The 23346-nt window shown below is 42.3% G+C and overlaps 1 protein-coding gene across 3 annotated transcripts in view; it reads right to left on the bottom strand.

The window, feature by feature from the left end:
- GULP1 (GULP PTB domain containing engulfment adaptor 1) overlaps nt 1-21237 on the bottom strand; it is a 212719-nt gene extending 191482 nt beyond the window's left edge. For 2 of the 3 annotated variants that reach the window (XM_068137890.1, XM_068137891.1), the window contains exon 1: nt 21070-21237. The gene's annotated coding sequence lies outside the window, so the exon portion shown is untranslated. The remainder of the gene's footprint in view (nt 1-21069) is intronic. The other variant, XM_068137892.1, reaches the window with a different exon arrangement.
- Nucleotides 21238-23346: the final 2109 nt, after the last annotated feature.

Genomic DNA, 23346 nt, shown 5'->3' with positions numbered 1-23346 from the left:
TTTCAGATAAGACATTTCTAAGGCTTCACAACTAGGATCAAACCATTTTAAATTACAGTTTTACAGAGTTCTATTTTTTTATTACTATTTCTATTTTTCTGCATAGACTTTTCCCCTTAGTAACATAACTCAAGCAACAGACCAGAAAAGTTAAGAGCTTAGTAAAATATCATTCAAAAGTAGCATCCTACTTTGAAAAGTGTTTGGCAATCTCAGTAAGTAGAATTCTATCACCTTCACTGATGATGTGCAAGTGCATAGCACTGCTAGAAGAGAGAATTCATAACTAAAATTACCTGATCTCAGTTTATTTTGTAGATCAGCTATGATTCACTGTAAGATGCTTCTAGAATTAGGAGTACCTATGTAATCACCAAAAAAAAGTCACACATTTCAATGATAAAGCAGTTTCTGAAAGGTGGAAATGAAGAGACAAAGAATGACAATTACTACATACACTACGCTTGATCTTAACCAAAAGGCTGCGAAGCCCTGGTGAGACCTCACCTGGAATATTGTGTTCAGTTCTGGGCTCCCCAGCTCAAGGGGGACAGAGATCTACTTGAGAGAGTTCAACAGAGGGCTACCACAATAACTGAGGGACTGGAACACTGCCTTATGAGGAGAGGCTGAGAGACTTAGGGGTTTTCAGTTTGGAGAAGAGAAGATTGAGAGGGGATTTAATAAATGTTTACAAATATATCAGGGGTGGGTGTCAAGAGGGAGGGGACAGGGTCTTCTCCATTGCACCCTGTGATAGGACAAGGGGCAGTGGATATAAACTACAGTACAAGAGGTTCCACCTCAACATGAGGAGGAACTTCTTCACTGTGAGGGTCACAGAGCAGTGAGGTTCCCCAGAGAGGTTGTGAAGTCTCCTTCTCTGGAGGCTTTCCAGACCCATCTGAATGCAGTCATGTGCAACCTGCACTAGATTCTCTGGTCCTGCTCTGGCAGGGGGGTTGGATGCTAATGATCTCCAGAGGTCCCTTCCAACCCTGACATCCTGTGAAAATCAGGTTTTGAGAAGGAGTAACAGAAGACATTCCTGTTCCACCAGCAAGAAATCTGGTAAGGGCTTTCCACCCCTGCTAAAGCACTCCAGTCACTACTTTCCCTCACTGCAGATTGTAAACTGACCCTTTAGGTACACCAATATTTTTACAGCCATATTCTTATTCTTTTTAGTAACAGAAGTGCAGTGCAACAATTTGACCATTTCCCAAGGTAAACACAAGGTCAATGTGTGTAGTTGACAAGCAAGTTGTTTGGTGCTTTTTCAGTATTTAGTCTGAGACAGTTAAAAAGAAACAAACCACCAAAACATTGTTTGCTTTCTGTTACAGAGTAAATAACCTGAGTAAATATTTTGTATTTTACATTTTTACATACTTGAAAGATATTTTTTGCTTTATAGAAGCACACCATCACTCACAGCTAGACCTCCTTTACACCTTCACTCTCCCATATCAATGTTTCCCTTCCATCTGGCACAAGCAAGTTCCAACTATTCAGTTCAATTCAATTATTTGATTTAAACACTCTGGGGGCAGGTCTACTTAAACAAGCACACAGACCTTTAAAAACAAACAGACACACACACAAACAAACAAAACCCCCCAAACTAACAACCAACCACTCCATAGGGAAGCCACATCAAATCCTTAAGCTACTCCTTAAACAGCAGGTGTCCAAAGCATAAGGCAATACAGACAGAAGTTGTCTCATGAACCCATGCCTTCCCCTCAGCCTAACACACAAACTTGGTGCCATGGTTTAATAGTCATGAGGTCTTGGGTGACAGGTCACCTTGATCCTTGAGGTCTTTTCCAACCTTATTGATTCTATGAACTCTTTTTCCTCATTATAATTACAACTTACCAGCTAATATGAAAATTAGCCTAAAGGCCTCCCATAATATGTTACTCCAAATAGCTGATGATTAATTTACTCCAAATATTTTAAGACACAGGTGCTAGAAAATCATTACCATCATCATCATAGAATGGCTTAAGTTGGAAGGGACCTTAAAGATCATCCAGTTCCAACCTCCTGCCATAGGCTGCCTCCCACCAGCTCAGATTGCTCAAGCCCTCATCCACCCTGGCTTTGAACACCACTAGGGAAGAGGCATCCACAACTTCCCTGGGAAACGGCATCCACAACTTCCCTGGGAAACCTGCTCCAGTGTCTCCCCACCCTCACTGTCAAGAATTTCTTCCTACTTTCCACTCTCCATCTCCCCTCTTCCAGCTCAAAGCCATTGTCCCTCATCCTGTCACTACAAACCCTTGTCAAAAGTCCCTCCCCAGCTCTCCTGTAGCCCCTTTAGGTACTGGAAGGCTGCTTTAAGGTCTCCCTGGAGCAAGAATAAGAAGTCCCACTGAGATATGAACTTAGATGTCTGTTCCTGCTAGCTAGCAAGGGAAATTGCTTCCATTACACCTGGATTATATATAACTACAAATTTTGGATTTATACAAAACAAGTCATCTCCACTTAGGGGACTGAAAGTTTTTCAATGAAGCTTACAAATATGACTAACCTCTTTGTGTCTGTATCAAGATCTACACATCTAATATAGACACCTTGCATAAAGAGAAGTTTCTACATTTTAATTGAAATATTTTTTGACAGTAATTGCCCATTCAGGTAGTCAGACTGATAAAATGTATCAAAAAATCTTCATTTAAGAAAGAGTTAAGAGTAAGAGCTGAAACCCCAACAAAGTACAAACACATGCCATTACGTTGGGAGGTGTTGTGCTAAATAGAGTAAAACAAGGAAATCCTGGGTCATGGCAAATGTCCCTCAGGTGCTACAAAGTCTGTCTTCTGAAAGCAAAGATAACCCTGGAATGTATAAATAGAACCTCTGGATATCTATTAACGGTAATCAGTAGATTGTATCAGCTACCCTTATAGAATACAATATACAGACAGACTGAGAAATACTTTCTGTTTCCAAGTCATAAATACAAAAGAGATCTTCCATCAAGTTGTTTACATTTTCAATCCAGAGCTCTGTACAATCCCATGTACTCTCCTTTCACAAGTATCACCACACTCAATGCGTATTTTAAGAGTTGAAAAGCAGCAGGGCACTGCACTGCCTGCTGTGACACTATGAGTATGATACCACTATTTGAAAATCCAGGACGTGAGGATTAATGTACTCCATTCACTCCATACACACACAAAACCAACCTAGGATTATTGCTGTGAGAGAAGCCTGCATCACAGATTCCTTTTACTTGAAGGCTTGCTTTCCCTTTGAACTTGAAAAATGCAATAAACAAACATGAAGGATATTTGCCCTAGTAAATACCATGAAACTCCAAAAAGACCTGCTGAAATCTGTGATGTTATCTCACTTTCATCTTAAGATTCATACTCATTATTTATACCATCAGTGTATTGCAGCTAAAATTATACATAGTGTTTTCTTCACAACATTTGTATTTCTCATCACAGAAGACAAGAGAACAATAATAGGAAAAGCCTCCTGTGTAAAACATGTTAAGTATTAAAAAACTCACAGGAGGTTAAAAATGTCCCGTTGCATGACATCATTGCAATGCAACAGATTAAGGCAAAACAATTTTGAACACAATTCATCTTTTGACCCACAGGAGAACACCAGATCATATTTAATGCAAGAGATTTTGGTACATATTTATTTCTATCATCTACAATCTGCATCAGACCACAGAAAAACAGTTTAGAAACCTAGGGATGCAGAGAGGCACACAGGGTTGCTTATGAAACATGGTAGACATTGAAATTGCATCCTTAGTTAAAACTGTGGAGTCAGACCTGCAATGGCAGTGCAGTAACATTTTTACCAAAAGAAGCCATAAAAGGAAGAGACATTAAAGTAACCCAGCATTCATGAGTCACACCTATTCACAGAAATCACAGAAACATTCCAGTAGGAAAAGACCCTCAAGATAGAAAGTCCAACCAAGAACTCTACTCTACAAGGTTCACCCCTAAGCCATATCTCCAAGCACCACATCCGAGTGACCTTGAAACACATCCAGGGTTGGTGACTCAACCACCTCCCTGGGCAGCAAATTCCAATGCTTGACCACTCCTTACATGAAAGTTTTTTTCCTAATGCAGTCCAAACCTACCCAGTCACAGCTTGAGGCTGTTTCCTCTTGTTCTATCACTACCTGTGAGAAAAGCCCAGCACCAACCTCTCCACAATGTCCTTTCAGGTAGTTCTAGACAGCAATGAGGTCTCCCCTCAGCCTCCTCTTTTTCAATCTCAACAGCCTCAGCTCCTTCAGTGATTCTTCCTTGCTTTCTCCTGAGGAATGGTGGATAAGGAGCAGGCACAGTGACCAAATGTGGCCAATATTCCCTAAAATTCCTGCTTTCAGCTTATCACCAGCTTCTGTAAAAGAACCAATACATACGGAATGACCAATGCATACAATGCATTCAATGCAAGAAGAAAAACACTAAAGTGACCAAATGTAGACATTAGCAAATTGGATTGTAAGAATCAGTGACCACATCCTGCATTTGCAAGGTAAACAAAAAAGTGATGGAGAAACAGAAGTACAAAGGAAAAAATGGAGAATACAAATTTAAATCAAAACAATGATCAAAAAACCCAAGACAACAAAACCAAAACCACAAACCAACAACTAAATAAATAAATAAATAAAACCTACAGCATCTCAAACAGGCAACCAAAGAAAACACATGAAAAATCAAATTTGACATTTAAAAATTTTACCCAATTAAAAAGAATCACAGGAAAGAAAAAAACAAACACAAAAAAACCACCAAAACCCTCTTAGACAAACCCTCCACAGACAAAAAAATAGCAAGCTGCAAACAAGAAACAACAGAAATAACAACTAGCAAAAGTACCAAGGAAATACAGTTGATAAAGCAATTCTGGGAATCTTTCCAGCAAAAGTCAGAAGATCCTAAATATTCTTTCAGTACCTGAAGGGGTACTACAAGAAAGCTAGGGGGACTTTTTGCAAGGGCTTGCAGTGTTAGGATGAGAAGGAATGCATTGGAGCTTGTGGAGGGCAGATCTAGACTGGAGATCAGAAAAGAAATTCTTTACAGTGAGGGTGATGAGACACTGGAACAGGCTGTCCAGGGAGACCATGAATGCCCCCTCCCTGGGGGTGTTCATGGCCATGTTGGATGAGGCCTTGAGCAACCTGGCCTAGTGGAAAGTGTCCCTGCCAATGCTGGGGGGGTGTGAAACTAGAAGATCTTTAAGGTCCCTTCCAACCCACACCATTCTATGAATCTATAATAACCTTCAAAGCCTCTAGACAGACATTACTACATAGCTGCTTGCCAGAAGAGAACAAACAATCTTGTGCACATAGAGAAAAGGGTCATTTAGAAGGCTGCTGAACAACAAATACTGAAACAACATCTGAAAAGCACCAAACAAGCTTTTCCTTGAAAAAAATAACACACAGAAAACAGTTTTTAAAGCCATCCAGGCTTCTGAAGGAATTTGCAAGAACAAAACTTAACTGCAGATTCTGGGAGCATATGGAATGTGTAGAAGATCTTCAAGGCAGCAGAAGACATCTGCAGCAAACCGATAATTTGCAGAGAAAAATGGGCAAGCTATTTGATTTACACCTCACCCCCAAAAAATCTGGGACACTGAAGAGGCTTTGGCAAAAAAAAAAGGAAATTCATATATACTGTAGATATATGGGATGTGTCATGCCAATTCTGCTAAAGCACAATTAGCTATGACTAAAAGATTATCTACTGAGTAGGCAAACTGAAGAGGGACGAAATGAAAGCTTCAGGAAAACAGAATGTGCTAAAAACAGAAAAGAAATAATAAATAACAGAGACAACTGACTGAAGTGCATGAGCACAATAAAGAATGACATTAAATTTCATGTGGTCCACCTGTAAGGCCACTCCAAAATAAAATGCTAGAAGGGTTTCATCTGTTATGACAGGTCTTAATGGATAAAGTCTTAAGGGGAAGAAAAAAAGACACTTTTTGTCAGGGGTTTTATTACAGTGACTGTCACTAAAAATCAGCAGGCTTCAGGTGATGAGCAGGAATCCATTGTTTCTGCCACATCACTCTCCAGTCAGCTACACATCTGCTCCTGGGAAACTAACATCAATCTCTCTTTCCTAACCATTCATCAGATTTTGTGAAATGCATAAAAATTTTATTGGAACAGGCCAACAAGTTCCAAAATCATTGCCAGGGAGAGGGACAAAAGGAAAAAATTGGATTACTATGCTGTAGCCCAATTCCGCTAGAGACTAGTTTGAAAAACTTCAGTTTAAGTGCTCTGCCTTCCTTGTCAGGATCACCCGGTCCCTTAACCACCAGAAGCCTTCTTTATTCAAGCAGCAGCAACTCCATTAACTGTAAAAAAGTCCTCCAAAAGGCAATTAAGTAGGAGCATATTCTGTTCTACATTACGATAAAACTTACAATAGTGGAAATTCAAAGTCAAAATTGTATCTTTAGCTCTAACATTAAAACTGGAGGTGAGTCAGGGAGCCACCACAACAGCCACCAGACAAGAAAGAACTACCATATGTTCGCTCTGGCCTGAAAAGCTATCAGCATATGAATCTAGTCAACAATCTATGAATCCAGTTTACATGTTGGGTATTAGGAAGACATTCTTTACAGTGAGGGTGGTGTGACACCGGAATAGATTTGCCATGGGAGGTCATGGATGCTCCCCCTGTAAAGGTGTTCAAGACTAGGTTAGAATAAGGTTAGAATAAACTCTCAAGGTTAGAATAAACCAAACCAGGTTGGAAGAGACCTTCAAGATCATCGTGTCCATCAACCAATCCAACCCACCCAAACAGCTAACCCATGGCACCAAGCACCCCATCAAGTCTCCTCCTGAACACCTTCAATGACGGCGACTCCACCACCTCCCCGGACAACCCATGCCATAGCGCAATCACTCTTTCTGTATAGAACTTCTTCCTAACATCCAACCTGAACCTCCCCTGGCGCAGCCTGAGACTGTGTCCTCTTGTTCTGGTACTGGCTGCCTGGGAGAAGAGACCATCATCCGCCTGTCTACAACCTCCTTCAAGTAGTTGTAGAGAGTGATAAGGTCACCCCTGAGTCTCCTCTTCTCCAGGCTGAGCAACCCCAGCTCCCTCAGCCTCTCCTCATAGGGCTTGTGTTCCAAACCCCTCACCAACTTTGTTGCTCTTCTCTGGACTCGCTCCAGCAAGTCAACATCCTTCCTAAACTGAGGGGCCCAGAACTGGACACAGGACTCAAGGTGTGGCCTAACCAGTGCAGTGTACAGGGGCAGAATGACCTCCCTGCTCCTGCTGGCCACACTGTTCTTGATGCAGGCCAGGATGCCATTGGCCCTCTTGGCTGCCTGGGCACACTGCAGGCTCATGTTCAGCCTGCCATCAACCAGCACCCCCAGGTCCCTCTCTGCCTGGCTGCTCTCCAGCCACTCTGACCCCAGCCTGTAGCACTGCATGGGGTTGTTGTGGCCAATGTGCAGAACCCGGCACTTGGATGTGTTAAATCTCATGCCATTGGATTCTGCCCATCTGTCCAGCCTGTCGAGGTCCCTCTGCAGAGCCTCTCTACCCTCCAGCAGATCAACTCCTGCCCCCAGCTTGGTGTCGTCAGCAAATTTACTGATGATGGACTCAATGCCCTCATCCAGATCATCAATAAAGATTGATGATCAATAAAGGTCGGATGAGGCCTTGAGCAACCTGGTCTAGTGAGAGCTGTCTCTGCCCAACTTGGTATAGGGGTGGGAATTAGATGATCTTTAAGGTCCTTCCAACCCAAATCATCCTGTGAATCTATGATATTCAGCCTTAATTGATTAAATAGTGATAATAGGAATAGTAGCTCCTGTCCTATGAAGATCAGCAGCAATGTAATTCCAATGTAAGAGCTTAAAACAGTCATCTTAAATAAAAACCTTTCTTGAACTTTTACAAACACATGAAATCTGGAACGAAAATTCTATGAATTAACTTCAGCTATTCCTGAGTGGTTCCCAAGAAGACAGGCTTAAGCACACAGAGAATAAAATTAACACTAGAGCTATAACTGGAGCGCCACAGAGACAGACCTTTCTTGCCCTGAAAGTCAATCTACACAAGGGACAGTCAGCCTGATGGTTAATATGATACAACACCATGTAGAATAGACTAAGACATTGTGGGTTAGAGCACTGAATACACAATACTTGTTCTCTGAAAGTGATCAAAGATTGTTAGTAATAAAAATATGGAAAGACATATCAACAAACCAAACCTCTCTAACAGACAAGCCTGGGAACTTGAATTTACGACGAAGCTAAACAAACTGGATACAGCAACAACTTTTTGGTTTTCCACAATCCATCACTGTTTATCCTCACTGATTAAAGTGGTTGTGTCTTGAGGAGTAGAGACTCAGATAGAGACTGTATTGTTTATACAGATGAATCTGGTCAGGTCAGTGATAAACTACACTGCATGCAGTGAACAAACTTGAATACACTGAACCAAGGCTTACAGATTAGCCTCCGTCCACTTCAATAAGCAGCTTCATTGCCTCTTACACTGCTGCTCCACAATCAGACTGAGCATATATAAATGGACCTGTTCCTCCCACTTCCCAGTTCCTAGTCATTCTTGATCCAGTTCCAAATGCCAGGTACAAAATACCTGAGCCAGCATCCAAAGAAAGGTGCATGAGGCAACAAAAGGACGGCAAAGGATCCAACCATCATTTTAGCAGCATCATTGCTGTCTCAAACTTAGGAGAAACAGTGTGAATATTCTGAGAAATCAAGGCATAGAGACAAGCAGAATTCAGGCACCCACAACAAATCAGATCAAGTAACCACAGAACTGTGGTCATTCACAGCACAGTTTTTCACCTAATCAGGTGTTGCACTCGCCAATATTTTGCCACATATGCCTACAGCGCAGATTCAAGTGAGTATCTGACGTATTTCCAGAGCAGTCACAAGATAAGACAAGAGCACACAGCTCTCACTCACTCTCTCTATTGTTTACCCCTCCGCAGTGGAAGAGGCTGAGATTGAAGAAGTCTCCTCTAGGCATGTCACAAATACACATTTGAGCTGAAGCATCTCTTTAAAAGACTTAACTCTGTCAAATATTCCTAGGTACAGAGCAAAATGCAGCTTGCAAAAATCTGTCAAGATATGTCAAGATTTGCTAGTTAAGAAGAAATACATTTCATTTTACCTTACACAAACACTGCCTGGGACTTACATTTGCATCAGGTCTTCTAAAAAGCAGCTAAACATAACACATAATCAAATGCTGCTTGGGGGGGGGGGAGGGGAGGGAGAAGCTGGAGGGAGGTATTTAGACCATAAACAAACAAGATCACATCACTCAGCAGTACACATGCCTCGCAGCAAGCACAAGAAACACCACAGTAAATAATATACATAAATACTCTTCAAGAGCATCTGGCAAAATTCACCATAATTAATTCAAAATAGTCAAAGCAATTATTTCCAGCCATCCACTTAGTTCTTGCCGAATGGAGAGCTTCAGCATTTTATTATGTTCTTCACTCTGAAGGCATATTTCCTTAGTAGTTCGACATGTGTTTTTTCCACCTTCTACCATTTCACTGAGCAACTAAGAACTTGATTCCACAGAAGTAACTTCTAGATGACCTAGCAAGTGGAATTTATTTGGATTAAATTGCAACAGATTATTTCGGTGTTTAAGCAGTCATGGGTATGCCAGCAACATAACACATCTCAAATACATTCCATTAATCTTATTAAGTATGCTTTTATTTATCTTTTACTAAACATCTATTTTATGGCCCATTTATTCCTACCTTTAAATCACCACTCTGTTACAAGGTCAAAAAACTTGAAATCCCAAATTGCAAAGCACATGGAGTCACAGCATAGTTAATTCTCTGAGTAAGATGTACAGCAGGGACTGCTGGGGAATCGTTAGGGTTTATGACTGTATGCGAACTTTCTGGTTTGCATATTTTAGACAACAGATTTGTTACAGTTGAAAGCTTTCCCTTCAGGCTTTTTTAAAGAAGCACATCTAGGCATATCCCACAAAGTCATCTGAGGAAGGTATAACAGAAGTGTCCTCGATTGTCTTCTGAGGGTGCAAGGACAAGAGAAGGGACAAGGAAAAAGGAAGGCAAAGGGATGCATGCAGGGAAGGGAAACTATACTTCTAGTTTAGAGCTGTAAGGATATAAGCAACACTTTAAACTGTAAATTGCTTCCATTCCTCATCTCTTGCTTGCTCAGCTTTTGTTTATTTTTCTGACTCCCTGCTCAAAAAAGTCCCTAGATCTTAATCAATCCTAACAATGCCACAGAGGAAACAAAACTCAAAAATGGGAAGGGGGGAGAAAAACATCTTATTTAGGAATCCTTTGTAAGCTATAAAAAAAAGATAAATTAAATCAGGATATCTTCCAAGAACAGCAATAAAAATGCCACATAATAAAGTACTACAGTCCTTAACTCATTAAAATATGATCTGGTTCTGTATTTTGACTGTCAAGAGCTTAGATAACGACTCTTTGTTCCGATACTGAACTCTGTTTGAGGTATTCCAGTTTCTTTCAGGAGTGGGGTGTGGATATAAGTTAGGGTTCAAGCAACAAATATCACAGATGAGGAAAAGTCTTGAAAATATCAAAACATCAGTGACGAGCAATGACATCTGGATACACAAAGTGTATGAAACACACAGAGTCTTCCCCAAAAGTCCCTGTTGTTAGAGAACCTCTGTAGGAAGAAGCTTTCTACGCCATTTTAAATTATCATCTTGGACAGCAAAATAAGCTACACATGTTCCACTTCATCAAAAGTCTCATCTATTAGCACTCCAAAATTATGATAACAATCATAATTATTATAACAATACCAAATCTCATCTGTATTTCATCTCTGTCATTTTCTTCATCTAGCTTTGAAGAAAACATGGATATAAATGATATTGCATCTATTTTTATCTGCTTTGGGTGACTAGATTTCATTCTTTGGATATCTAAAAGAAAAGGCTGCACTGCTGCTTTACTTATGAAATTTGGGAATTTAAAAGCAAACAACACAGACTAATGTGGGAGTGAAATTCACACAAAGGAAGACATTTTGCAAATGCATTCTAGTTCCACAAAACAGCCTTGTCTCTTAGGAGATCTTTTACCCTAATAGGTTCCAGCTTGGGACAAACAAACCTTTAAGTAAGCCTCTGCAAATTGTTCTCAAAGGAATGTCAATCTTTTCTGAATTTGAGGCTGGGTTCAGAATTCGTGGTGCAAACTAGTCTACATTTTGAAGACAGAGAAGACTGAAGGCCACCAGCAAGCAGAGGTTTGTGTTTTACTGTGTATGCATTAGGCTTGCCACCAAATACCAACTGCCCATATAGAATATTCTATATAATATACACTGCCTGACTTCTTAATTACCTATTTTAAATGCATAGCTACATGAAGCATGGCTCCACGGCATCATTATTATTGCCAAGTAGTCATCTCCTCCTTCTTCCCTTCAGAAAAACCAACCACAGGGGATAGAATCCAAAAAGCCTGACCATTTTACATGGACTGAGGTGGATAATGACCAGCCATTGCCTGCTGCACTTGTGCAAGACTGCAAAGTAAATACACATAATACAGAACACTGTGCATTGAAGTACAGCACGCTGCCCTTGCCTGCTGTGGTAGAGACATCCTCCTGCTTTGCAGGCATGACGTTCCTTGTGCAGTAAAATCATTTTTGCTCTGCCAGCTGGTACAAAAGCAAAGCAAACACCAGCACTTTTCTAACAGAAACAACCCACAGCGCTGTCAACTGCACTTCAGTTTCCTGGCAGATTACTAAGATACCTGTGTAGGTTGGGTTTGCTTTGTGAATTTTCCCCACCAACAGATTGGCCATGTCTGCTAGTCATCACCTGTCTCATGCTGTATTGCAGTCAAGAGATAAAAGAAGTTCAGCTGCTGACCACAGCCAATGTAAATGTAGTGACTGTTACAGATGCTACCACTGCAAGCGCAATATTCAGTACTATAGGGCTGAAATATCAGTTAATCATTTGGACTCAAGAGTTACTGGAGAAAATTACTAACACAAAGGAGGTTGAGGAGAGATCTCCTCTCTACAACTCCCTGAGAGGAAGTTGGAGCTAGGTGGGTGCTAACCTCTTCTCCCTAGTAACAAGAGAGGAAAATGGCCTTCAGCTGTGCCAGGGAAGGTTTAGGCTGGACATGAAGAACAATTTCTTCCCTGAAAGGATTTTCAAGTGCTGGAATAGGCTCCCCAGGGAGGCAGTTGAATCCCTATACCTGGAGGTGTTTAAGAGACACACAGATGTGATGCTGAGGGTTTAGCCTTGGTAGAGTTAGAGAATGGTTGAACTCGATGATCTTAAAGGCCTGTTGCGACCAAAACAATTTTACAATTCGAGATCCTGCAGAACGTTTCATTTTGAAAGAGAACAATAAATAGTTCATATGCCCTTCTAGTTTACAACTGTTGTTTACATCACACTACTTGAGACAAACAGATGAGACTGCAAGTCAGTATGGCTAAATTAAAATCTAGCTTGCAGCTTCTGCTCGCTCTCAGTGAAGAAGCAATCAATAGTCTTTGAGAGAACTGAAGCTGGAAACTATAAAGTTCCCAAGTGCTCTCTCCCACGCGGGCTGGTTTCTTAAGAACTGTGATTTTGAACCTGTGGGGACTAATACAGAAATAAGGCTTCCATCACAGCATGGGATGGGAGAGGAGGTTTTAGGGTCATTTTTGCAAATTGAAATGCTTCTAGGTGAGGTCTTTGGGTCTCAAGAGAACCTAACATGCTATAAAAAGAAGAGTATCACAGAATCACCAAGGTTGGAAGAGACCTCAAAGATCACCAAGTCCAACCTGTCACCGCAGACCTCATGACTATACCATGGCGCCAAGTACCACATCCAATCCCCTCTTGAACACCTCCAGGGATGGTGACTCCACCACCTCCCTGGGCTGCACATTCCAATGGGCTCTTTCTGGGAAGAACTTTCTCCTCACCTCGAGCCTAAACTTCCCCTGGCACAGCTTGAGACCGTGTCCTCTTGTTCTGGTGCTCAACTTCAGAGAGTTGCTCCAAATTATAAGGATAGTAAACATTTTAAGGAGAACCTCACTCATTTTCTCAATGGTTTTAAGTGGCTATGTCAGAAAATACGATTTAATCTGCATCCCACTTCCCCAGCCATGAAGTTTAGCCCAGGCCCATCTATATGTTGCCTTTTAGCTTACCTGTACAATACACTGCACAAAAACCCATGCGGAAATAAAACCAGCCTGTAACAGGGAGGAAACAACTACAAACTTGCATTACAAGAAGATGGATAAAGCACTGCATTGGCAGTTCCACCTGGACTGTTTCCTCCAGCTAGGTGCACCTCGGCAATCACTTCTTTCCAGAACATTAGCATTATGCACACTAATGCTGCAGTTTAGCAGTGTTGACATACTGCACTTCACACCACAAAACACAGCAGAAACAATCAATTAAGTGCAATTACTGCATGGCACAGAAAGATAAGAGACTTAGTAACAGCCCCAGCCGCAAAATTTGTTGGAAAAGTGTTTATTTCCTCCTAAGCTTATTTGGACAACAGGATAAATTGAATATTAATACAATATATAACTTACAAAATTAGTAATGCAATTTTTAGCCTGCTTGAATCAAGAAAAAGATTTTACTAATCTCAGATGTTAAAGACCTTTGTGTTTACAAATCCACAGTACACTTGCTTGAAAGCCTACACATGTGAAACAGATTAAGGGGCACAATGGTGGGGGTTAGACTCTCAAACTGCTTTCTGCTGGCTACATGTTCCCCTGATACTACCTCCTCTGCCTCAAAAAAAAAAATATATTTGGCATCATATTATACCATACACACTTCACTCCTCACTGTTACTTACCACTTTATTTCCTCCTGCTATTTTAAGCAGAGTTACTCTAAAATAGGTACAACTTATGCATGCCATACTTTACAACAGGAGACCAGCTGTAGCCCCAACTGGCCACTGCTTTGAAGGGGATGGTTCTGTCACTTTGTCAGCTGGGAGGCAGAAGAAAAAGATATGCATGCTAGCTAGCATTTTCAGCTCTAACACCAAACCTTCCCTGACTTCAGCACATGAACAAGTGGAACCATCAGCAGAGGCTTTACATCTGCATGAAAATGCAAACTGTTGACTAATATTTTTCTCATTTAAGACCGAAGGTCAGATACAGGGGTGCCATCATTCCTCATTTTAGGACAATTCTCACAAGAACTGTTTTTTTTTTCTTGAAGACCCAAGTCCTGAAATGTTGGGCTTGCATTACAAAGCTAAAATCAAATCTGTTTTCGATATAAAAGTTTTAGCTCTATGCAGTTGAAAAGAAAAAAAAAAAAAAAAAGAAAAAGGAGGAAAAAAAATAAAAGCTTTAAAGAAGGAAAACAATGCTTAATGTTCAAAGAAGACAAAGGCTGTATTATTTTTAATCTCATTATTTCGTGATATTTTTGCTAGGGAACCTGACTCATGATCTTTGAATGCATACGGCTGCCAGCACAGCATGTAGGAAGAAAGCATCAGAGACAGCACATATCTGCACAGCAAGGCATTTGGAAAGATGGTCGGCACAAACGGTAAGACAACAGGTTTGAAAACACACCAAACTTTTTTTTTAAACACCTCCTAATGTCATTGGCATAGAAAGATGGCTGCTGTTCCAAACAACATTTTGAGATGTGATGGCAGGAAAACAAAAATAATTTCTCTTTATTGGGAACGCAGTCTTTTATCCAGGTTCACGACCTCACTTCTGTTCCACTTCCCAGAAGATTTCACAATGGATTGTGGAAAAAAAATAGAACTAAAAATGCTGCTGCTTCAAGAGGTATCTTTAAAAGATGTACACACACCAAAAAAAATTAAAGACTCTCAAGCTGGCAAAAGAGAAAACATATTAATAGTGGGTGCACCATTATTCATAGGAAAAACAACGGTATCACAGAGCAGCAGACAGAAATGGCCAGCACTGCTCCTTGCCAAAGCCCAGATGGCGCAGACTGCAGCCATTAAGAAACCAGCACTCCCTGGGCACCCCTTGCCTCAAGGAGACTTCAAGACTGAGGTGAGAATAGGCAATCACCTCCCCTTCAGCCACCTTTGCCCACTGCAGCAGCAGTCTTACCCAGCCTTCCATCTAATGGAAATGAAGTTTGCTTTTACACAGGCTGGTGAGAACTCAAACAGGGCTACACGCATTTAGAGTGTCCTAGATGGCTGGGAAAGTTTAAGCACAGTGTTTCAAGTTCCTAATGGCCCATGCTGTCTAGAAGGAAATGAAGATCTAACATCTGCATTTAAAAGGATAAAAATGGAAATAGGATGGACTATTAAATGTCACAGCAGGTAGTGGTCAGGATTCTGTTGTGCACACCACCTTACTTCTGCATTGTGCCTTTATTCAAGATTGCCCCCATTAAAACTAGGAGGATGGAGAGAGCAGAGAAGAATGAGGGGGAAAAAAAAATCACATTGAAGATCTTGAATAGTTTCAGAGAATCCAACAACCCTCAAAAAAAAAAAAAAGATTATTTCATTTTATCTAAAAATACCAAGTAAGAATTTGAATGGAGTTTTACAGTTTTCACATTATTTCAGGGATTATGAGAATACTGAAGCATCTCAGAGATGAGGCTCCTCCATAGTCATTTCCAAATACTGGAGTACCCACATACCCTGCTCCACTGAAGCAATACAGAAATGGCCATCAGACAAATGCCAAAATATTTGCCTTAAAAGCCATGTATTTTTCAAAATAGGAGAATTATTTACTTGCACTGGTCAGGATCTCCCTGCAGCACAGGAATGGACTGCCCAAGGAGGTGGTAGAGTCACTGTCCCTAGAGGTGTTTAAGAAAAGACTGGATGTGGCACTTACTGACATGGTCTGGTTGATGTGGTGGTGTTAAGTCATAGGCCAGACTTCATGACCTCAGAGGTCTATTCCAGCCTCAATAATTCTGTGATTCTGATTCTGTGAATAACCAGAATGACTAAAGCATTTCCACTGGAAATTCACTTTCGTGACAAAACCTCCAATATTAAGCAACTTCTTAGTTCCATCAAATCAAAACAACCAAGATCAAGCCAGCTGCAGTCTCTGCTCCAACCAGCACATTATTAAGAGAACTGTTTACCCAGTGACACTCGCACAAACTCATGCAAGGCAACAGTGGTGCTAAGGTATCGCTGACCAAAGAACCTGAAAACCATCTGGCCATATAGATGTTCCTGAATCTTCAGAATTGCAAGTGAGACAGAAAATGGAGAAAACCCAGCTCAGCTCTCAAAATAAAACCTGAATGTGCAAGCTCAGGGTTAGATATATGAGCAGTACAACACAGTGAGTAGAATATACAGTACATACTACTAAGCTGAGCAGGTCAGATTCTGGAATTAAACTAAAAATGAGCTGAATTTCTCAATGTCTGCCCTTCCAAATAGATTAAGATGCTGGATTTCTTTAATGCATGCAACATTTTTCTCTAAGGAGCCTTCTAGTCTGCCACACTATTAAGTATCCTGTGTGAAACCATAGGCATCATGAGCCCTTCTATTAGGTAACCCATGCTTTCAACTGGTTTGTGGATATGCTGTTGTGGAGCAGCCAACTATTATCATTGAATAAGTAGCCTTAATAATCTGTATTTACACTCATGGCCTGTCATGGGCAGGAGCAGGAGGAAGGAGGTGTTACATTTACTCAGGGACTTCTATGGCTTTTGGAAACTCAGATCTTGTCTCTCTTACATAAATGTTTGATTAAGCCACAAAATTCTACATTCCCTCTTTCTTTGTCTACAACAAAGAAACTACACTCCAAAAAAGTAAATCATTTCAACCTGAGGAAATTATAATCTTTTAATCCTGAGCATCCTCTTAGCTTGGCAATTAGAACATCTGCTTAAACTGGCAGAGGGAAGGAGGAATGAAAGTGTAAATTCTTTCCTGGGAATTCATGATGAGTTTCCAGCTGGATAAAATTCTCTATTAAAATCCTGGATGAAAATCTCTGTGGCAACATCACTCCCTTCTCTTGATGTTCAGTTTAGTGTAACAAACATGTTTTGAAACTGCACAGCAAGAGGAGGCATTTCAGATGACCTTCTGCTTATTAGACGAGGTGGAGCTGCAGCCTAGAAAGAATTTTTAAGCTTAGGAGCTACTACTGACCATTCCCAGAGTTCTTTCAGTGCCTCTGGGCAAATGAAATGACACAGACAAGGTCTACGCTTGCACAGCTAAGACTAAAAGAGTGAGCCATAATTTACTGTAATGAGTGCTGCATTCTGCCATTCCTGCTAGGTCACAGGATGGACCACAAAATGACAAGTCCCTGAGTAAATGTAACACCTCCTTCCTCCTGCTCCTGCCCATGAGTGTAAATAAAGATTATTAAGGCTACTTATTAAACAGTAATAGGTGCCTACTCCACAGCAGCACATCCACAAATCAGTTTAAAGCATGGTCATCTTCATCAAAGCACTGACTGGTGGATGGTGAGACTAACTGTGTGAAAAAGGCCAGGGTTCTGATGTCTTTTAGGAGATGCTAAATAAGGAGCTGCCTTCCATTGGGAACAAGGATATTAAAGACTATAAGAACTGTTACATAGAAGAGAATGTTATTAGGTAGCTGCACAGGTATACTATGTCTTCTAAGAGAGGCAGTATTGTTTGTTCCTTTCTGGGACACAACCTGATTCCCTAAAGGCGCTAAGCCCTTCAAAAATCACACTACAATGAGGCAAAAAAAGGGATGGGGAAAATGCTTATTTGTGCCAAATTAGCATATTCTTACATAAAAACTCTGTTAAGTCATTCAGTCAGGATTATTTTTTGTTGCTGTTATGCGAGCTGATTTACTTGACAAACAGCCTCAACCTCTGCCATGCACTCCACCACTGACAGCAACTGAAAATTCTAAGGGTGAAGTGAACCTCGTGGACTTTTCAGCTCTCATGCTCTACTCTCTCTCTTGGAAAAACTGACAGAACCAGAATCCTTCTGCAAGTCATATTAGATAAAGCAACAATTCAAGGATAAGATAGCTCTCTTTCAAGCTCCCCAGTTCGAGCTGCAGTTGCTCTTTAATTATTTCACATGGTAGTTCTAATTATTTTCTTATGACTCATTCAAGCAATATGCTCTTGAGGGATTATCTCAAGAAAAAAAAAGCTACTTCTATAATCATATACAAAGGCTGGTTTATTGTATTTGGCCTTGCAAGTTTTCACAGAAATATTTTGATTGTGATTTGTAGAGCATTCAGTAATATTTACAAATGTTGTGTGAACACACCCATGCAGACACACTGCTACTGAACTGATGATCACACTGTGGACTCTCCTTCTCTGGAGACTTTCTTGCCTGGATGCATTTCTGTGCAACTTGATCTAGGCAAACCTGTTTTAGCTGTGGGGCTGGACTAGATGATCCCCAGAGACTCCTTCCAACCTCCCATCATTTTGTCATCCTGTAATGAGATGTAATCTTGTCTACAGGGAAGAGACAAACAAATTATTTTAATGAGCTTGAAAAGGAAACTCTAAAATGTCACATCAGGTGAGTATTGTGAGAAGCACAATCTTTAAACTTTAAAATGACCTCAGAAAGCTTACAAGTTGTTAACAAGGGCTAAGGAGGCAGTACCAACTATTAGTGTGACAACCACTGTTCTATCTGCTCTCCTTAACTACATCTTCCCCCTTTCTGATCCTCTAATTCTAGTTTTGCATTTTCGTATGTGATTTTAAAGCTTTACACAGAAGATGACAGTGCAGCTCACTGTCACAATCTAGTGCTTTCTCCTTTCTTTTTCCTGACATCCAAATAACTTTAATTTCTGTACTCATCGCTCACAAGACATGCCCGGTGCTAGCTGGATCACCTTTAAGCCTTACTTCTACTGCAACCTGATTTGTACTTGCTTTTGCTTACTTCCAGTCTTTTTTCACTGGCATCCCTGCCACTGCAGCTCTGTTAAAAGCGCAAACTGAACTGGTCTCCCATGCATCCTTCTCCACTGTGTGGTAATTCCTAGGCTTTTAATCCATAAATCACTCTATTCCACCTCTCGACATAAATACATGCCTTTAAAGAAGCCTATAATCACTAACGCATCCATACACTTAAAAACACATACCCAAAAGCCTAAGTGTAATAGTCACAAAATTGTCGCCTTGCCTTTTTTTCCTCTACTACTTTGTTGTTCCTTTCCCCAAGTGCACGTGGATAATCTCCAAATATCAGAGGTTGTCCCTGACACACAACTGAACACAAAGCAATCACACAAGTCCATAATTATGAGGCAAATTCTTCTGTTCATTCTGAAATTGAAAATAAAACAATGGAAGCTTGACCTTCAAAGAAAGATATATATTTTTTGTCCTTGAGTGAATTATTTCATCTCATTTTGATTATCATCACAAGTGGTAGAGATTTGAAGCTAAGAAGCACTGCCTACCACTGGAACAACTGAAGGATATGGCTGAAGTTTGAAGTGCAACATGCAAGGGAACAAAGAAAAAGTCAACAGTATCTCCAAAAGGTTCAGTTATTGACATCAAATATAAACGTGGATGCTTTCTTCTGTTTATATGGATTAGAGCAAATAGCTAAAACATTTCAAACAGATCTACACACACTCAAACAACCTTCATAATCCCCGTCCTGTATGGCTTGCTTTCCAGTTAACTGTGGGGTTTGACATCTTTTGACTTAAAGACAACTTTTAAAAACTTGCAACCATAATGCAGCTGTAGGAACTGGAAATTTATGGAGTGAGAGTTGCATGGTATTTTAATTAGGAGTGTAATGACAGTCCGAAGTTCGCAAAAAGACCCCGGAAAAAATAGTTCTTTGGAAGGGGGCAAATCCTTTTGTGAGCAGAATACAATTAACCTTTGCTGGCCTCTGACGGACTCTTGCTGCCTTTCAATAAATGAGAAGGACAGTGAAATTAAATGAGCAACACACATCCCCACGTTCCTCCAGAGAACTGTCACAGAACTTCCAGACCCACTTCAACTGGGAGCGTCCCCCTGAATCTCCCTGACACACAACTCCATGCCAGGGGCTGCAGTCCTCGCTCAGATTTCAGCTTTCTATTCACAGGATGATCCGACAGACTTCTCCAGCACTCCACCCTCCCAACGCCCGGCTGGTCCCTAGAGTTAAAATTAACTTGGTGGTTTGGGTTAGTCCAGGGGTAGAAGATCCTCCCTGGGAACACAATTGTGCGTTCATCAGGCTACGCGGCGAGCTCGGCTCGGCTCCCAGCCCCGCTGCGCTGCCACGGCCAAGCCCTCGGGAGGAAAACAAAACCTCGTCTCGGATAATGGCTTTACTGTACTTACTGAGGGGGGAAAACCCACCGGAATGAAAGGCATGGCATTATTCTCAGACGCTTGAAATTTACAAAAACCCTCACCCCGTGGCACGAATACAATCCCCAAGTCCTCGCTGTTTTTGAAGTTAGAGGAGACAAGGGCTGCAAGCGGCACCCATCTCAAGTTTCGCACCGTGCCGTCAGGATAACAAGCACCGAACCGGACAGGTCCGCCCCACCGAAACCCACCGCAGGTGAGCCCAGCTTCAACAGGCGCGCCCACCGTCTGCCCCGGGAACGAGCCCCGTTACTCACATGGTCTCCTCAACAGCCTTCGGCGCCCGCCCCACCCCGAGGTGCCGGTCCAACCGCCTCTGCTCACTGCCTGCGGGGCTGCGAAGTTTGCAACCAAGGGCAGCGGCTGGAGAGCTTAGCCCGAGGCAGCGTCGCCGCCGCGGCGATCAACAGGCGCTGAACCCTCCCTCTCCGCTGTCGCTAGCCAAGCGCACCTCGGGACCGGCGGGGACGCCGACTGCCCTCGTCCTCGGAAAGGACGGCAAGGAGCTCGCAGCACCAGCTCAGGACTCTGCCGCACATGAAACCTGCCGGCCCCCAGAAACGAGTGCCGCTTACCTGGGCGACCTGACGGAAACCGTCCCGTTGCTGGAGTCGAGCCGGCACCCGGCGACCGCTCCGGTCCGCTCCCGCCTCAGCCGCGGAGAAAGTTTCCTGACGTCAGCGCGGGCGGGCGGGGGACCCCGCCTGCCTGTCGGGCTCGCTGCCCGCCGGGCTGCCGCTGCTCCCGGGCTCCCCCTGGCTCCCGCCGCCGGACGCCGGGGAGGGAACAGGGAGAGAAGAGGGAGAAGGAGCCGCCAGCACCAGGGCCCCGCGGCGCTCGGCAGGGGGCGCCGTGGCGGCCGCCGGGGCGATTGAAGAACAACGCCCCTTGCCGTCCCTGTCCCGCGGGGTTCTGACGTGAAGCCTCTGGTACACACAGACCTCGGGATGGCGCAGCCATGAAGTCACGCAATGATCTTCAATGACGCCATAGCGTCACGCCCAGCAGGGGCTGTCCCGACCTGGATCCCGGCCGCAGCGACTTCACCCTCACGGCCCCCCAGGAGCTGGTTCCTGGCGAACGGCCGGGAGCTGGGTCAGCCCTGGGGGTCCGAAGGGTGGGAGGTGCTGGGACCCCAGGTTTAGGTCGGGACGCACCCCTGCCCCGGAGCCGGTCTAGGGTGGGGCGGTGTTAGTTTAGGTTCCCTTTCCCTCGAGTAAAGGGGGGACTGGCAACGTAGGTGCCCCATAGCGCGTGGCTCCTCTGTAGCCCAGAGGCAGGCTTACGTCCTGCGAGAGCCGTGTCCGAGCAGCGGGGAACAGGTCTGCCTGGGCAGGCCAAAGCTTCAGGTGTGCACAGCTCTCCTGGCATCACAGCTACTTCAATTCAGTTCTGCCGTCAGGAATCTGATAAAGCAAAGAAATGAAGAGTTGGCAGTAGCTGAGAAAATGGGGGAATGCAAGTTAGCAGCTTAATGTTCTTCAAAGACCCATCTTTTGAGGAAAAAAAAAAAAAAAAACTAACAGACATTTCCACAGGTCTTGGCTATATCTATAACAAAGAATTTAAGTATTTTGTTAGGGTAAAGACATGTAACGTGATGACCAAATGTGAAGATACCGTCTGTGGCATACAATCTCAATTAAAATGTGGCTTAGAAGAACCAGAACAGCATGGATCAACACATTTTTATGACAGTCATGGGAAATGCAAGTTAGGAACAACATTTTTCCTGTAGAAAGGCAAGGAATTCGTGTCTGCCATATTTCTTTTCTTCCTGATGGCCTATTGCCACGACACTGCCAGCAAGGGGCTTGTAGTGCCTTTAGAAAGGCAGGAAACTCATCTGTCATTCCTCCACCTAATCTTCTTCTCACAGCCCTGTGAAAGATGCCTTTCATTTTTCATTAATCAATAGACAAACCTCAAGAATGGGCATTTAGAGAGGAGAACAAAACATGTCACTAGAATCAAAGCAAAGGTGCTCTGTCTGCAGCTGGCATTTTCTTTTTTTAAAGGCAGAATGGAATGCAGCTCAGGGTGGCAATTTACGGTTAGGAGTGGAAAGATTGTGATCAAAAAAACCATGGAGAGTAGAAGTCAAGAGCTGGCAGCTTTTTAAATCAGTCAGCCCTAGGTAATTACATGCATGGATGTGAATTATGTAAAAAGTTAATTAGTGTGTCTGCCTTTTCCATTCACCACTAAACTAAAGAAAAAAAAAAAAATCTCCAAAATAGGTACAAGAAACCAAAGCAATTTAGTAGTAAATTTTTCTGAGCTAGAGATTATTATAAACCTGCTGAAATTTTCCATCAGTTCATTCTCTCCTGCAAAGGAAACAAACAGGGATTTCTTACATGGTTTCAGAGTCATTTGTAAACTTTACTAGGAAACTAACAGGCTATGAAGGTTTATTGTGTGGAAAGCTGAGACTGTGGTTGAACCACACTAGCTGAATTCCAGAAGTGGCATACTGAGAAGGAAGGAAAATGGAAAACACTTTGGGGCAAGTTGTGTGGGAATTATATTCTAAGTAACACGGCCAGGAATTATTTTCAGCAGCAATATATTCAATCTTAAACCTTTTTCAGGGGCAAAAGGTGAAAAAACACCCCAATAAACCTGACTTTACTGCCATATTAGGAGAGCTGAAGGAGTATTTAATGAATTTGAGCAAAAGACTCTTATTTCCTTCTCAGCTGATCAGTGACTAGCCAATACACAAATAAACTTTTTATGTTTTTTGCTGCTGCTGTTGTCACTGACAGCTATTCCCCTACACACTTTCACAGCATCTTGTTGGAGCTGACAAGTGCATTGCATGTATCTCCTTAGCTATTTGTGCCTGT

This window comes from Melanerpes formicivorus, unplaced genomic scaffold, assembly GCF_026170545.1.
Source record: "Melanerpes formicivorus ecotype bairdi unplaced genomic scaffold, bMelFor1.0.p_v2 SCAF_5, whole genome shotgun sequence".
In the NCBI taxonomy this organism is placed as follows: Eukaryota; Metazoa; Chordata; class Aves; order Piciformes; family Picidae; genus Melanerpes; species Melanerpes formicivorus.
The sequence above is the reverse complement of the archived record's forward strand: the minus strand, read 5'-3'. Positions and strand labels throughout refer to the sequence as shown.